The sequence below is a fragment of the Nothobranchius furzeri genome, chromosome 15, assembly GCF_043380555.1.
Source record: "Nothobranchius furzeri strain GRZ-AD chromosome 15, NfurGRZ-RIMD1, whole genome shotgun sequence".
In the NCBI taxonomy this organism is placed as follows: domain Eukaryota; kingdom Metazoa; phylum Chordata; class Actinopteri; order Cyprinodontiformes; family Nothobranchiidae; genus Nothobranchius; species Nothobranchius furzeri.
The window spans coordinates 42234649-42249195 of record NC_091755.1 but is presented as its reverse complement, the minus strand read 5'-3'; the positions used below and the strand labels follow the sequence as shown (position 1 = coordinate 42249195).

The window sequence follows — 14547 nt, the reverse complement described above, 5'->3', positions numbered from 1 at the left end:
GTTTTGTTTCTTTTCAGCATGAGGAATCTCTAATGTGGTGTGGTGTGTGTGTGTGTGTGTGTGTGTGTGTGTGTGTGTGTGTGTGTGTGTGTGTGTGTGTGTGTGTGTGTGTGCCTGGAGAGCTCTGGGTTTCACAAAGTGCTTTTGTGATTTTTCAGCACTCAGACCATCTTAAACACTTAACTTATCTCAATCTAACCAGCTCAGTTCAGTTTGAAGCAACAGGCAAGGATGAACACGCACGATCCACAAAACTCAATGTCACACCCTCATATAAGACATTTATTATAGGTTTTAAATAATTAAAGGAATAAACACAGAAACATTGTGGAAAAAATGTCTAAACAATATAAAATTTTTAGGAACATTTCAGGAATGCAACAGTACAGGGTGTGAACTGCTGATTTAATGTTTTTATAGGTAAAAATGAATGTTTGTACCTACTGCATGTGAGGAGTGTGCAGGGAGGCTGAGAGCACACATGTAGGGGCCCTATGGATGAGAGTTTATTATAAGACCCCATTGACCCTGAATATTTGTAGCCTACATGTTAGGAAGTCCAAGCTCTACTTGACCAGGATCCAATCTAAAAAAGTGCAAGAGCTTCTTTGCCAAAACATTTAAAGGAATTGTGTTAATAGCTGATGAAGAATCTACAAATGTAAGCCTAGTGTGTTTTATTCCTTTCATTAGTTACAGCAGCAGGTTAAGCAGTTGCAGTAGCATCCTCCACCCTTTTTCACCACAGGATTTTAAGGTTGCTGTAATCAAACCTTCACTTAAGAAGCCTCCCCTGGATCCAGATGACCCAATGAATTACAGACCAATATCTAACCTTCCATTTTTATCCAAAGTCCTGGAGAAAATAGTGGCCATCCAAGTATGTGAGCATTTAAACACCAATGCTCTGTTTGAGGAATTTCAGTCTGGTTTTAGAGAGTATCACAGCACTGAAACTGCATTAGTGAGAGTTACAAATGATATTCTCATGGCCTCAGATAAGAATCTTGTGTCTGTTCTAGTCTTGTTAGATCTCAGTGCTGCCTTTGACACAGTTGATCACAATGTTCTTTTAGAAAGACTTGAACATGTTGTAGGAATCAAAAGAAACAGCGCTAGGCTGGTTTAAATCCTGCCTGTCTGACAGATTTCATTTTGTAAATGTACATGACAAATCGTCTTCATACTCCAGGGTTACTTGCGGAGTACCACAGGGTTCAGTGCTTGGGCCAATTCTTTTTACTATATATATGCTCCCAATTGGTAAAATCATTAGATAGCATGGGATAAACTTCCACTGTTATGCTGACGATACTCAGTTATATCTATCCATTAACCCTGATGAACCTAATCAGTTGGGTAGATTACAGGCTTGTCTTGAGGACATAAAAAATTGGATGACTCTTAACTTCTTGCTTTTAAATCAAGACAAGACAAAAGTTCTCATCTTTGGACCTGAAATCCAGAAAAGGAAATTGCTTAGCCAATCACCTGACCTGAATGGCATTACATTAATCTCCGAGATCAAAGTAAGGAACCTTGGTGTTATCTTTGACCAGGACATGTCATTCAAATCCCAGGTTAAACAGGTTTGTAGGATTTCCTTTTTCCACCTTCGGAATATTGCTAAGATTAGAAGCATCCTTTCCAGGAGTGATGCTGAAAAACTAGTTCATGCATTTATTACATCAAGACTGGATTACTGTAATTCATTACTCTCAGGAAGTCCACAGAATGTAGTTAAAAGTCTTCAGCTTGTCCAAAATGCTGCAGCTAGAGTTCTGATGAGAATTAAAAAGAGAGATCATATCTCTCCTGTCTTAGCTTCCCTACATTGGCTACCTGTTAAATTCAGAATAGATTTTAAGATCCTTTTTCTCACATATAAAGCTCTTAATAATCAAGGTCCATCATACATCAGTGATCTGATTGTTCCATACGTTCCTAACCGAGCACTTCGCTCTCAGACTGCAGGTCTACTGGTGGTTCCCAGAATATCTAAAATTAGGATGGGAGGCAGATAATAATAATAATAATAATAATAATAATAATAATAATAATAATAGCCTTTATTGTCATTGTACAGGATACAACGAAATTGGGAGTGCCACTCCCTTGGTGCACAATACAATAATACTTATAAATATAAAAGGTCCCCCAATAGTAAGTACAATATATACTGAATAGCACAATATATACAGAATAGCAGCTAAAATATCATGTAAAAAATGGCATTAGAATAGCAGCATAATAGTTGACGGTGACCTTGACAAGTCGCTAAGCAGTTTTAATTGTTTTATGCTTATTTACTACAGAGATCGCCCTGGGAACAAAGCTATCCCTGAATCTGTTTGACCTGGTTTTATGTGACCTGTACCGTCGACCTGATGGTAATAGTTGAAAGACTTGATTGCTGGGGTGAGACTGGTCCTTGATGATATTGCTCGCTCTGCTGAGGTACCGAGAGTTTGCAATGACCTCCAGGCTGGACAGAGAGCAGCCAGTGATCTTCTGGGCTGTGTTGATGACCCTCTGCAGTACTTTCCTGTCTGCAGCTGAGCACCCTGCGTACCATGCTGTTATGCTGTACGTTATGATGCTCTCTATGGTGGCTCTGTAGAAAGTCACCAGCAGCCTCTCCTCCAGGTTGTTCCTCCTGAGCACTCTCAGGAAGTGGAGACGCTGCTGGGCCTTTTTTACCACTGCCGTGGTATTTGCTGTCCAGGAGAGATCCTCAGAGATCTGCACGCCCAGAAACCTCATGGAGTGTACCCTCTCCACACAGTTCCCATGAATGTACAATGGGGCCGGGTCTGCTCTGCCCTTCCTGAAGTTGAAGATAAGTTCTTTAGTTTTTGTGGTGTTCAGTTGGAGGTTATTTACTGAACACCACTCCGTCAGTCTGTTGACCTCATCTCTGTAGTCCGTCTCGTCCTCCTTCGAGATGAGTCCGACCACGGTGGTATCATCCGCAAACTTTATAATGGTGTTTGAGAGATGGATAGGGGAGCAGTCGGATGTGTAGAGTGTAAACAGGAGAGGACTCAAAACACATCCTTGTGGAGCCCCGGTGCTGAGTGTGATGGTGCTGGACAGGTGTGGGCCGAGTCTGACAGACTGTGATCTATTTGTCAGAAAGTCCTTAATCCAGATGCAGATGGGGGTGGAGAGTCCCAGTGAGACATTTTCTGGACCAAGACCTCAGGGATTATGTGATTGAATGCTGAGCTGAAGTCCAGGAAGAGCATTCTCACATAGCTTCCTCTGTGCTCCAGGTGACTCAGCGCAGTGTGGAGCGCTATGGTGATAGCATCCTCGGTGGATCTATTTGTCCTGTAGGCAAATTGATGGGGGTCCAAAATGGGAGACAGACTGGCCCTGATGTACTGACAGACCAGCCTCTCCAGGCACTTCATCACTACAGGCGTTAGTGCAACAGGCCTGTGGTCATTTGGGCTGACCACTGCTGTCTTTTTTTTAGCGACGGGGATGATGGTGCAGGTTTTGAGACAGGGCGGGACGGTGCTTAGTGACAAGGAAAGGTTGAAGATTTTAGTGAAGACTCCGGTCAGTTCGTCAGCACATGCCCTGAGCACCTTTCCATGTATTCCATCAGGACCTGCCGCCTTCCTGGGATTCACTGACCTTAGAACACACCTCACTTGATGCTCCCCAAGTGTCAGTGTGCCGGTGCTGGGGACGGGTGTAGTTGGAGTTACATCTGAGGGCCTGGACGTCTCAAAACGGGCGAAGAAATGATTTAGATCCTCAGCTCACGAGGCATCAGTACTAGATGTCGCCAGGTTATTACTTCTGTGCTTGGTAATGTGATTAATCCCCTGCCACATTTTTCTGGGGTCGATGTCAGCAAAGTGATCTTCAATCCTTCTCCTATAGGCAGCCTTAGCTTTCCTGATGCCTCTCCTCAGGTCTGCCCCGGCCGCCCTATACGCAGCCTTGTCCTCTGACTTGAAGGCAGTGTTGTGACTTCTCAGGAGGGCTTGCACTTCGCTATTCATCCAGGGTTTCTGATTTGGGAACACCCTTACCCTTTTGTTGACGGTGACATTATCAACACAGTTCCTGATGTACGAGAGTACAGTGTCCGTGTACTCCTGGAGGTTGTGGCTGGAGAATATATCCCATACAGTAGATGAGAAGCAGTCCTGCAGTTGAGAGAGGGCTCCTTCTGGCCAGGTTTTTATTGTCTTTGTCTGGAGCTTTGTTTTTCTCCTCAGAGGAGTGTAGGTGGGGGTGAGGGAAATGCTAAGGTGGTCAGATCCAGCCAGGTGGGGGAGGGGTGTCGCTCTGAAAGCATGCCTTATGTTTGAATAGACCCGGTCCAAAGTGTGTTCACCCCTTGTGGCAAAGTCCACAAACTGGCCAAATTTAGGAAGCACAGACTTTAGGCACGCTTTGTTAAAGTCGCCGGCGACAATAAAAACCCCTTCAGGGTGGGCAAGCTGTTGTTTGTTTATGGTGTTAAGCAAGAGGCTGAGAGCCGTGCCCACGTTAGCATCCGGCGGTATATAGACAGCTATCACAATAACCACTGCAAACTCCCTCGGAATGTAAAAAGGTCTGCACGAAACAGCCAGAACCTCCGAATCAGGAGAACAGTGTGTATGAATGATTCTGCTGTTACAACACCACTCATTGTGCACGTAAACGCATAGCCCCCCTCCTCTGCTTTTGCCTGAGTTGCTGTTCCTGTCGTGTCGGTGTAGCGTGCGGCCTGCTAACTCGACTGCAGCGTCGGGAATCAGCGGGTGAGGCCACGACTCCGTGATAAGAATAATGCTGCAGTTATGTGCAAAGCTCGTGGTTGCTATATGTAGCTCCAATTCGTCCAGTTTGTGGGTGATGGATCTGGCGTTCGACAGGAAAAGGCTTGGAAGTGCTGGCCGGTGTGGTTGTTTGCGTAGCCTAGCACCAGAGCCCGACCGGCATCCCCTCTTCTGCTTTCTCTCCCTCCGTCGCCTTCTGCGCTTGCTGGGCGGACAGACCATCCACGATGACCCCGGCAGCCTCGCTATCCTCCAGGATGTTGTGTATTCGCTGATTGTCGCCAGAAACATGCAAACTGTATTTAAAACCTAGGTCAATTAGGTTCTGGCGACTGTAAGAGACGGTGGCGTTACAAACATATATACACGATAAAAATAGAAATAAAAACGAGCACCAAACTGGAGAGCTAAGAGCCGCTGCACCCGTGCGCGCCCCCATCTTAGCTATCAGGCTCCTCTCCTGTGGAACCAGCTCCCAGCTTTGAGGCAGACACCTTGTCTACATTTAAGAATAGGCTTAAAACATTTTTATTTGATAGGGCCTATGGTTAAAATCTGATGTTAGCCTAAATCTGGTCAAGTGGGGGAGTAGAGGGAGGTGGAGTGTACAGTCGGTAAAGACGGCTCTCCCTTGCCCTGCCTCCAACATGCCTCCATCTAAAAGGCTATGTTATCCAGAGTTATCTCTGTAGTTATGCTGCTATAGGCTTAGACTGCTGGAGGATACACTGACCACTTTCCACACTCTACTACTTTCTTCTACTATCTGCTCTTTAACTGTATTATTTCCTGCTATTTCAGCAGTTAACTTTATTTTCTCTCTAAGTGTTTTTCTCCCCAGAAGAAGCTACAACGGTGTTCTGCTGAGCTGTGGTGGCCTCATGGAGGGGGCCATCGTCTAGCACACTGCTGCTAACCACTAAAACATTCTCCCTCTCCTGATAATAACTTTTTACTTTCCTTGACGTTGAATGTGCTACTACTAGTTTACCCGTTTAATTATAGATCCACTAGGATAAATACAATAAAATTTATCTCTCACCAAATAGAATATTTACTAAGAAATCACAATATAACCATGGACACATTGCGTGGTGTGTGTGTGTGTGTGTGTGTGTGTGTGTGTGTGTGTGTGTGTGTGTGTGTGTGTGTGTGTGTGTGTGTGTGTGTGTGTGTGTGTGTGTGTGTGTGTGTGTGTGTGTCTGTGTCTGCTCTGTCTTCTCCATCCCCAGTGAGTCGTGGAGGATGGCTGCTTATACTGAGCCAGGATTCTCTGGAGGTTTCTTCCTGTTAAAAGGGAGTTTTCTTCTCCACTGTCGCTGCATGCTTGCTTAGTAGGACTGCTGTAAAGACTCTGACACTAGTCAGTGACTTGATGCAACCTGTTGGGTTCCTTATGTAGGAAACATTTACTGATTGGCTTAATGAACTGACCTGTATTGGAATGTTTATTATGTGTGAAGGTCCTTGAGACGACTCTCGTCGTGATTTGACGCTTTATAAATAAACTTGAGTTGAATTTGCAAATTGCAGTGGTCTAGTCCTGTCCCATACCCTTTTACCCACATGGATTTGACCCGTCTAAAGTCTTTGAGCTGTGCCCTTTTCATTCTAAAAGGAGACCACATAACCTCATGATCAGTTTCATTAAATGAGCAGTTCCCAAACTTTTGTTCATGAGGACCTCCAACCCCTCCTCCTACCCACATACACACATTAAAATTGATTAAATTCAAACTTACAGACATAGCGTTACAGCTCTTATTCAGAGTTCCAAATATAATATTGGACGTTTCAGTGGGATTGCATTTTTTACTAATATAATCTACGTAACCTCACAACCACAGCATAGACAAAACTGTGGGGAGCTTCTTGGGGGATCACGGGCCCCCAGGCGGGTAATCACCAACTTATCCAGTCTTTAATTTCTTGTATCATCCTCTTTCTCAACTACGGGGCCTGAAGTGAGTCAGATGGAGAAATTATTTGAAGGTGGTAAAATCCGTTTTCTCAGTTTAGTGAACCTTGGGCATGGATTCATAATCAGTTGCTGTGCCAAGGTATTTGTCCCTGACAGAAAGTGTTTCCTCTGCTTCAGGAGAACACTCTGAGCAAAATTCACTAAGTTATGGTTGAAAAGTATACTCCTCCACACAGGTAAAACAAAAACTGAACGATAAGAATAAAAAACAGTACAGCAAAAATGATTTTAGCATTAAAATAACAACAAACTGTTAACAAAAAAAAAAAAAAAAACTCCACACGTGTAATGGACCTATAGGGCTTGTTGGGAAGTGCAACGGCTGCTGTGATGAAGGCTCCACGATCATGTAGACACCAGGGATGCAGCAGCATGTTTCATTGCAGCTTTACAGGATTTACAGCCTTTTTTTTACTTTGCAAGCCTCCAAGTGGTGGTGTCCTGACCCCTGACCCTAAGGGCCCGTGTGGAAACTTAGCACAAGACTGAGAAGACACTCATTACCAAGGGTCTACCGTCCAAAATTTGTTTATAAATAAATGAATAACTAGATAAAATAAATAAATAAATAAGTTATGAATTTCCATATGAAATTATAAATATAAGTTCTCTTCATTGTCACGATGCAGGTGTGGATGACGGCGGACCATGTGTGGCAGAGCTGACCAGGAGGTAAAAAATGCAGGCTTCAGTAAAAGTAAAATGGTTTTAATGGAGGACTGGAAACGCCAGGAACAAAACACAAGGACTACAAGCAACAGTGATCTGACAAGGGTCAGGAGCAAAACAGGTGGTATAAATACAGAAGGCTAATTAGGGAAACATGGGCAGGTTAACGAGGGACAGGTGAGAACAATACGAACTAATCAGGGCAGGAGAGAAACCCAGTCAGGAGGGCAGAGGCAGAACGTGACATTCTTTGACATTGGCATGACCTTGATCAACAGGCCACACACTGTCACACACACACATCTAGTGTGATTCTATAAGTTGTCAGATAAAAATTAATAAGTAATTTTAAACAAAAATAAATTAGAAGACAAACGCACAGTTCAGCAATCCCATGAATCCTTAATTGCGCCTGAGGATGAGCCACTGTCGCCCCCAGTGGTTCACCAGAGAATGTCTATGCCTAGGTCGGCTTCATTCATAGAGGAAGGTAGCGGAGGCTACTGCTGCAGCTGCTGCTGGTGTGCAGGCTCCACCATCAAAGACCCCGCCTGCAGTACACCTGAAGCAGATGTGGTCAGCCCAAGCGGCTGGACACTGGCCACACATTGCAGGCGTGTCCTACTGCGCATCTGTTGGCGGAAAGTCTGTAGAGGAGTGGAGGGAGGAGATGAAGAATAACACTGGAGGGAGATTGGATGTGTTGCGGAGCTGAGGCACCAAGACAGAAAAACTGTCTTGACTTTTTTTGGATTTTTCTTTTATTTCATCTGAGGCCTTGAGGATCAGGGTCCCTTTCTTGGCCTTTGTAAAAGTTGGATGTTCCATCTAAATAAAGGAGGAAAAGACTGGATGAGGAGCTGCAGGAAAACCAGGTTTACAGCTCAAACAAAACCTGAGCAACTGCTGATCAGTAACAGATTATCTTATTTTTCATTAATGTTATTATTAGTTTACATGACGTGCTGTCCTGTCTTATGTGAAATAAACAACAAAATAAACAAACACATTTTCTAGGTAGCCAAAAGCTAATTAGCAAACCCAGCTATTGGCTGGATTTTCTATAAGTGAAGATAAAGCTAATCAGAGCCCAAACATGCATGATCGTGATGATCAGCAACATGGTTGAATAAACACTTACACGTGTTTTTTAATACAATCAGGATGGTGTTCATTTAAAAAATTGCTTAAATACATGTAGATATTAGTTAACAGCAGCGTAATTCAGCAGCAAGCTAGCTAAAACAACATTGACATTTCACGACATTACGGCAAAATCTAAATCCTGTACCGTCTTAATCCGCCTAAACGAGCTGTAATGCTTTTAATTGTTTTAAGTTTTTTTTAATTACAAATAAAAATGATAAAAGATAGTTCCTTCTCATCTCTCAGATCTCGGAGCGGAGCAATGGCGGATCGCTCGGATAGGCTGTGAGCATCCCGCTCTCTGATTCGTCGGCAAAAATGTCAGTGTAGAAAAAATAAAAAAAATACGGCCATTTGATTGGTCAATCTAATGGTACAAATAGAACAACAACTGCCCCTCACGTGAGAGGCACGGTGCGGACATTGGTGCGGCCGTTAGCTTTTCCTTCTGCGACGAGGAGCTGACGCAGCAACATCAAACTTTTGTCCTGTCTGCTCATTTGACTGTTTTAACAGGTTAGTATCATCTTATAAGAGCGATAAACGGGTGAAAGCCGTGTGAAGACGTGTTAATCGTTTTTGGGGAAGTTTTGTTCTTAATGTGTGGTTAATGAGCTGTAGGCCCGCCTGGCGCCCCGAAGGCGAAGTTGATATGGCGGCGGCGGCACATGAACTGCGTCATGTTGATTTGGGTTTTATCCTGTGTGTAAAACGAATGGCGTTGCTGAGAAAGAAGTGTTATTTTGTTCATGTAGGTGAAATAGTGAAAATAGGCAAGGTAGTTGATGAGAAGGAGTTGTTTAAACTGGTTTACGTTTATATTATTTTAAAGCTCACGTGGAGTAGAAATATTTTATTAAGTTTGTTCCATGAGTGTTTTATTATTTTATGAACATGTAGTGATGAACCAGTATTGCAAGAACATGTCAAATGCAGTAAAATAAGTGTCTGACTATGAAAGGTAGAGAATGTGCTGCTTGACATGGTTAAAGGTGTTAATATTAATTCTGCGACGAGGAGCTGACGCAGCAACATACTGGTGTCCTGTCTGCTCATTTGACTGTTTTAACAGAATCACCTGTTGCATGGTCACATAGCCCCTTTCTAGACAGGCCATGAAAAACGGAAATGTTCCGGACGAAGCCCCTAGTAACAGGTCCGGACATGTTACGGACAGGGTCCTGGCTGCTTCAGAATGGTGAGGTAGAGTTCCGGACGAGGGGGAGGGGAGCGGGGGACGCTGTGCGCACCCAGATAGCCCGCTGCTGTAGCATGCGGCGAACCACGGCAGCTCGCCTCCTACGGTACCGTCTAGACGCGCGACGGAGCGCTTCTCACCGCTTCAGTGATTCCTTTAACCATTGAGCTTCATCATCCAGGTCTCTTATGCGTCTTCGTGTGCGCAGAATTATCCGACCCGACCCGACCCTCCCCCCCCCCCGCCGTCAGACTTCTGGAACTTTTCCCTGCTGTGTGAACGCAGCCGAAAGGACAAGTTCCGGTACAAAAGTGGTGTGTCTGAAAACACAGTTCCGGTTAAAAAACGGATTGAATTGTCCACAAATGTTCCAGAATGTCTTTCTGAAAAGGGCTGGCACTGGTTTCATAGACGGCGTTCGTGTGGCTTTGGTAGGATTTATAAATTATAGCAGTCTGACCGCGACCTCTGGTGGTTAGTCAACGCAATTACAGTTTTTCGTGTGGCTTTTGGAGGATTTATAAATTATAGCAGTCTGACCGCGACCTCTGGTGGTTAGTCAACGCAATTACAGTTTTTGAAGTCTGTTTTGTTCTTTTTTTCCACCTACGACAATCCACTCGAATACGCCTTTACTCTTCGGGTAATTAAAAGAGGGCAAACAGCTGTTATGCGTTTAACTCAACCGATATAGTAAAAACAAGCAGGTTTGTTGGTAATGGACCAGACAGATCGTGTGTGTACTGTTTAAGAGTGCTGAGAAGTTGGTCAGCGGGACTAAAACCAACAAATACCATAAACATTCAGTGTAACACAACGAGTTAGGTGTTATTGTTTATCACGTGTGCAGTGCTAGAGCCACGGTGCTTTCATAGCGTAACTGAGATGAGTTAAACACATTTATCCTCAACATTTTAGCCGGCACTTCCGCTTAGTCCGCCCACTTCTCCCATAATGCAGCTGGGTCCTTTGATCGGCACCATAAGTTACTACACAAACCGAACATTGAGCTCTTGAATCCGGCTCAGAAATCGCTCTTTTGTCGTGTTAGCTCGCTAACACATATACTAAAATTGGAACGATACAGAGAAGATTAGCATGGCCCCTGCGCAAGGATGACACGCAAATTCGTGAAGCGTTCCTCATTTTTATTTTTTAAATAACATAATAACCCTAAAGGACACTGTTATGAAGCAGTTAGGAGCGTGTCCCCCTGCTCAGATCCAACATTTGACCAATCAAATGACTGGGTTGTTCCAAGCTAGAGAAGCAAGGGTTTTCAGCATCTAAATAGAGAGCTGGACTGTTTCAACTCTGAAATAGATCCTCTTTCACTCCGAGCTGGCGTTCCTCCGCTACTGAACTGACTGAGACGTACAATTGTTACTTTAAAACAACAATTAGACTTTTAACATGTTAAAAAACAGTTTGTTGTCTTACGAGCGATGTTTAAGACATGGTAGTATTTTCTTCTGAACTAACAAGGAGGAGAGTAGTGTGAAATGGTCTTTCACCACGTCCCCAGTTGGCACAAAGTTCTCTATTTTCTGTATTCTGAGTGTAAAAGCATGTTTCTAACTGGTATTTCCCTGTTTATGTTCTTTGTTTAATGTGAGATTATACTGATCTGCTCGTTGGGAAAATTATTCCACATTTGTACATCTGATGCCTGTACAGCGCTCTCACCATTCCTTTTCACTCTGCAGGCTTCCAGAACAAGTCGGAGACCTGTCATCTGCAGAAAGACTCAAGACGACTCTGCAGTCGTCGGGTTTATGAGGGATGGTCAAGAGTACAGAGAGCTGGCGGACCACTTTGTGGCGTGGTGTGGGGACACTCACATAATCTTGAATGTGAACAAAACAAATGAGATGATTTAGAAAGAAACGGGAAGAGCTCAACATGCATTATTGGGGAGTAGGGGGAGGTGGTGGAAGATTACAGATACCTCGGTGTTCATCTGGACAACAGACTGGACTGGAGACACAAGCGTGAAGCCTACAAGAAGGGACAGAGTAGACTGTATATCTTGAATAATAATTTAGATCCTTCAAGGTCTGCAGCAAGAGGCTGCAGATCTTTTACAGGTCTGTTGAGATCTCTTGGGCCACCAGCTGTTGGGGCAGCAGCATCAGAGCCTGCAGGGACCTAAAAAGGCTCAACAACCTGGCAACAAAGGCTGGTTCTGTTCTGGAGACGACTGAGGACCATGCACTGGAGATGATGGTGCAAAGAAGGACTTTTCATATAATCAATAACATTATAGACAACACTGAGCATCTTCTTCAGAGCTGCTGTAACGCAGCAGATCCTTCCTGCCCACAGCCACAACCACTCAGATTTCCAACTGAGCTCATTATTATTACTTGTATTTATTTTAATGACTGCTTTGAAGAATTAGTTAAGACAACACTTAACTTCCTTCTGAGATTAATAAAGTCATTTTGGACTTTAAACAGAGACTGTGGAGTCGACAAAGAAACCCAATAATGAACCGGTGACACTGCTGAACTCAAATGTGTTTGTGATGTTCTCTAACGTGTAATAAATGTGGCTTGTATAAAATCCACTCCACCGCCTGCTGCTCAGCAGAGTTTCTCACGTGTGACGAGGTTTTCGCTCCACGTTTGCTGGCTGTTTACCTGTGAACCACACCTGGTTTGTTGTTGGGATTTTTGTCCTGTCACGATTTCTAACCTTTGTCCTCAGTGGTTTATGAATTTCCTCACCCAAGCTCCTGTTTTCCTGTAAACTCCTCCAAAGATGTGCTATTTACACCTGATAAGGACGGGAGATTGGATGCGTCGAGGAGCTGAGGGACCAAGCTCTTTTCTTCTGTAAATAAATGATCTGACAAGAATACTAACAATCTAAATGTGTTAAACAACCTGCTGTACACATGGACATGTAAAGAAAAGAACTTCACAATAAAAGCTCACTGCAAGAATTTAAACACTTATTTGAAGTCATGAGCTCCAAAGATAAGAGAATGTCTATGCCTAGGTCGGCTTCATTCATAGAGGAAGGTAGTGGAGGCTACTGCTGCAGCTGCTGCTGGCGTGCAGGCTCCACCATCAAAGACAGCCTGCCTGCAGTACACCTGAAGCAGATGTGGTCAGCCCAAGCGGCTGGACACTGGCCACACATTGCAGGCATGTCCTACTGCGCTTCTGTTGGCAGAAAGTCTGTAGAGGAGTGGAGGGAGGAGATGAAGATATATATATATATATATATAAACGAAAAACATTAAATCTGAATTTTTTTATGATCCTGGACACAGATACATTTATTACATGTGTTTTATAACATCACAAATATATTTCAACACATGCATTTATTCATATATATTCTATAATTTTACATGTCTATTATCACAAATATATTTCACAGCTCAGTGGTTCTTCATCACAATTATAATTAAATCTAAAGTGGTAATTGTGAAAGATTATTTACATAATAATTAGTGTTATTATCAGATTTCGCATACATTTCCACTTTTGTATTCGCACCGACCGGGAATCGAACCCACGCACTTCGACTCCCGGACAAAACAGTTAAAAAAAAAAAAGAAACACCGAGAAGAATGAGAGGAGCAGTTTGTTGTTCCATTTCTTGAGACTGACATTTTTGCCAACGAATCAGAGAGCTGGATTGTCACGGCCTGTCCGAGCGGTCCGCCATTGCTCCGCTCCGAGATCTGAGAGGAGAAGTAACTATCTTTTATAATTTTTATTTGTAATAAAAAAACTTAAAACAATTAAAAGCATTACAGCTCGTTCAGGGGGATTAAGACGGTACAGGATTTAGATTTTACCGTAATGTCGTGAAATGTCAACGTTGTTTTAGCTAGCTTGTTAAACTAACACTGGGCAGCGTTCTCTGTCTGCGGTGGAAATGCAGGCAAAACTAAAAAAGATGGCGGCCGCTAAGCCTGCATTTCCATGTAAGTCTGTTTAATGATCTCGTTTGTATTCTTGTACTCAAGGTCAGCACATTGAGTGTTTCACACTCACGCTTTCTGGAGCAGAAGCGATGTTTGATGGTTTGATTTCCAGCCTCCTTCAGACCAGCTCGTCCACCCACAGCATCTGGGCAGCCCAGTGATGGAGAGCTGGTCCAGGCGGTAGCTGACCAAGGGCAACGTAAGTGACAGAAATGTGCTCATTTCATATGTTGTTGGTGACAGTCAGATGTGAACAGATGTCGACTCGTTTCTCGTTTCTCTCTACTTCAAGACGGCTGCCTTATTTCCGGTATAAACTTGCATCGTTGCTGACTGACTTCTTTAGTTGTTTTATTTAATTTTTCATAGCAATGATTCGTTATTTTCTTGTGAATTACTTTAATGGATCACCAGGTCACCTGAAGTTCTACACAATGTCTTTCTGAAAATTTTAAAACAATCAGACACCCAAATTCATTTCTGTAAAAGACAAATTATAGAGCAGTGAATGTTTTTGGGTTCTGATCTTGACTGTGGTGCAGGTAAAACATGGTGTGCAACACTCCAGTGACTAACCTCTCTGTCGCAGTAGTGGGAACAGCTCACAGTTAGGCTGGACATCTGGCATCTGATTCGCCGCTTCGCTTCAGGTGTCACCACAGATCCACGAGCTGTATCCCACCTTCATGAGGCAGCTGTCTTACTGCATCTTCGAGGTGGACGCCGAAGATGCTCGCCGTCTCGCGGGAGCCAAGCGGTCCGAGCTGGAGAGGACGCACGGGATGGTCAACCTGACGGACGCTGATGTGATCCAGCGGATCAG

At 43.7% G+C, this 14547-nt stretch overlaps 1 protein-coding gene, 1 long non-coding RNA gene and 1 other non-coding gene across 6 annotated transcripts in view; 2 read left to right on the top strand and 1 right to left on the bottom strand.

Annotated features, from left to right (window-relative positions):
- Nucleotides 1-7460: 7460 nt before the first annotated feature.
- Nucleotides 7461-14547, bottom strand: part of LOC107390516 (uncharacterized) — a 36903-nt gene continuing 29816 nt past the window's right edge. Inside the window, exons 5-7 of one of the 4 annotated variants that reach the window (XR_011516663.1) lie at nucleotides 11730-11779; nucleotides 11468-11627; nucleotides 7461-8265 (exon numbers count right to left, since the gene is read on the bottom strand). The gene's annotated coding sequence lies outside the window, so the exon portion shown is untranslated. Of the gene's footprint in view, nucleotides 8266-11467; nucleotides 11780-14547 lie in introns of those variants that run through there. The other 3 variants (XR_011516661.1, XR_011516666.1, XM_070544854.1) reach the window with 3 other exon arrangements.
- On the top strand, nucleotides 8981-12728 carry LOC129164702 (uncharacterized). Its single transcript, XR_008564204.2, has 2 exons — nucleotides 8981-9099; nucleotides 11488-12728. It is a non-coding gene; the product is annotated as an uncharacterized lncRNA (long non-coding RNA).
- Nucleotides 10826-10931, top strand: LOC129164841 (U6 spliceosomal RNA). The gene has a single exon (XR_008564328.1). It is a non-coding gene; the product is annotated as a U6 spliceosomal RNA (small nuclear RNA).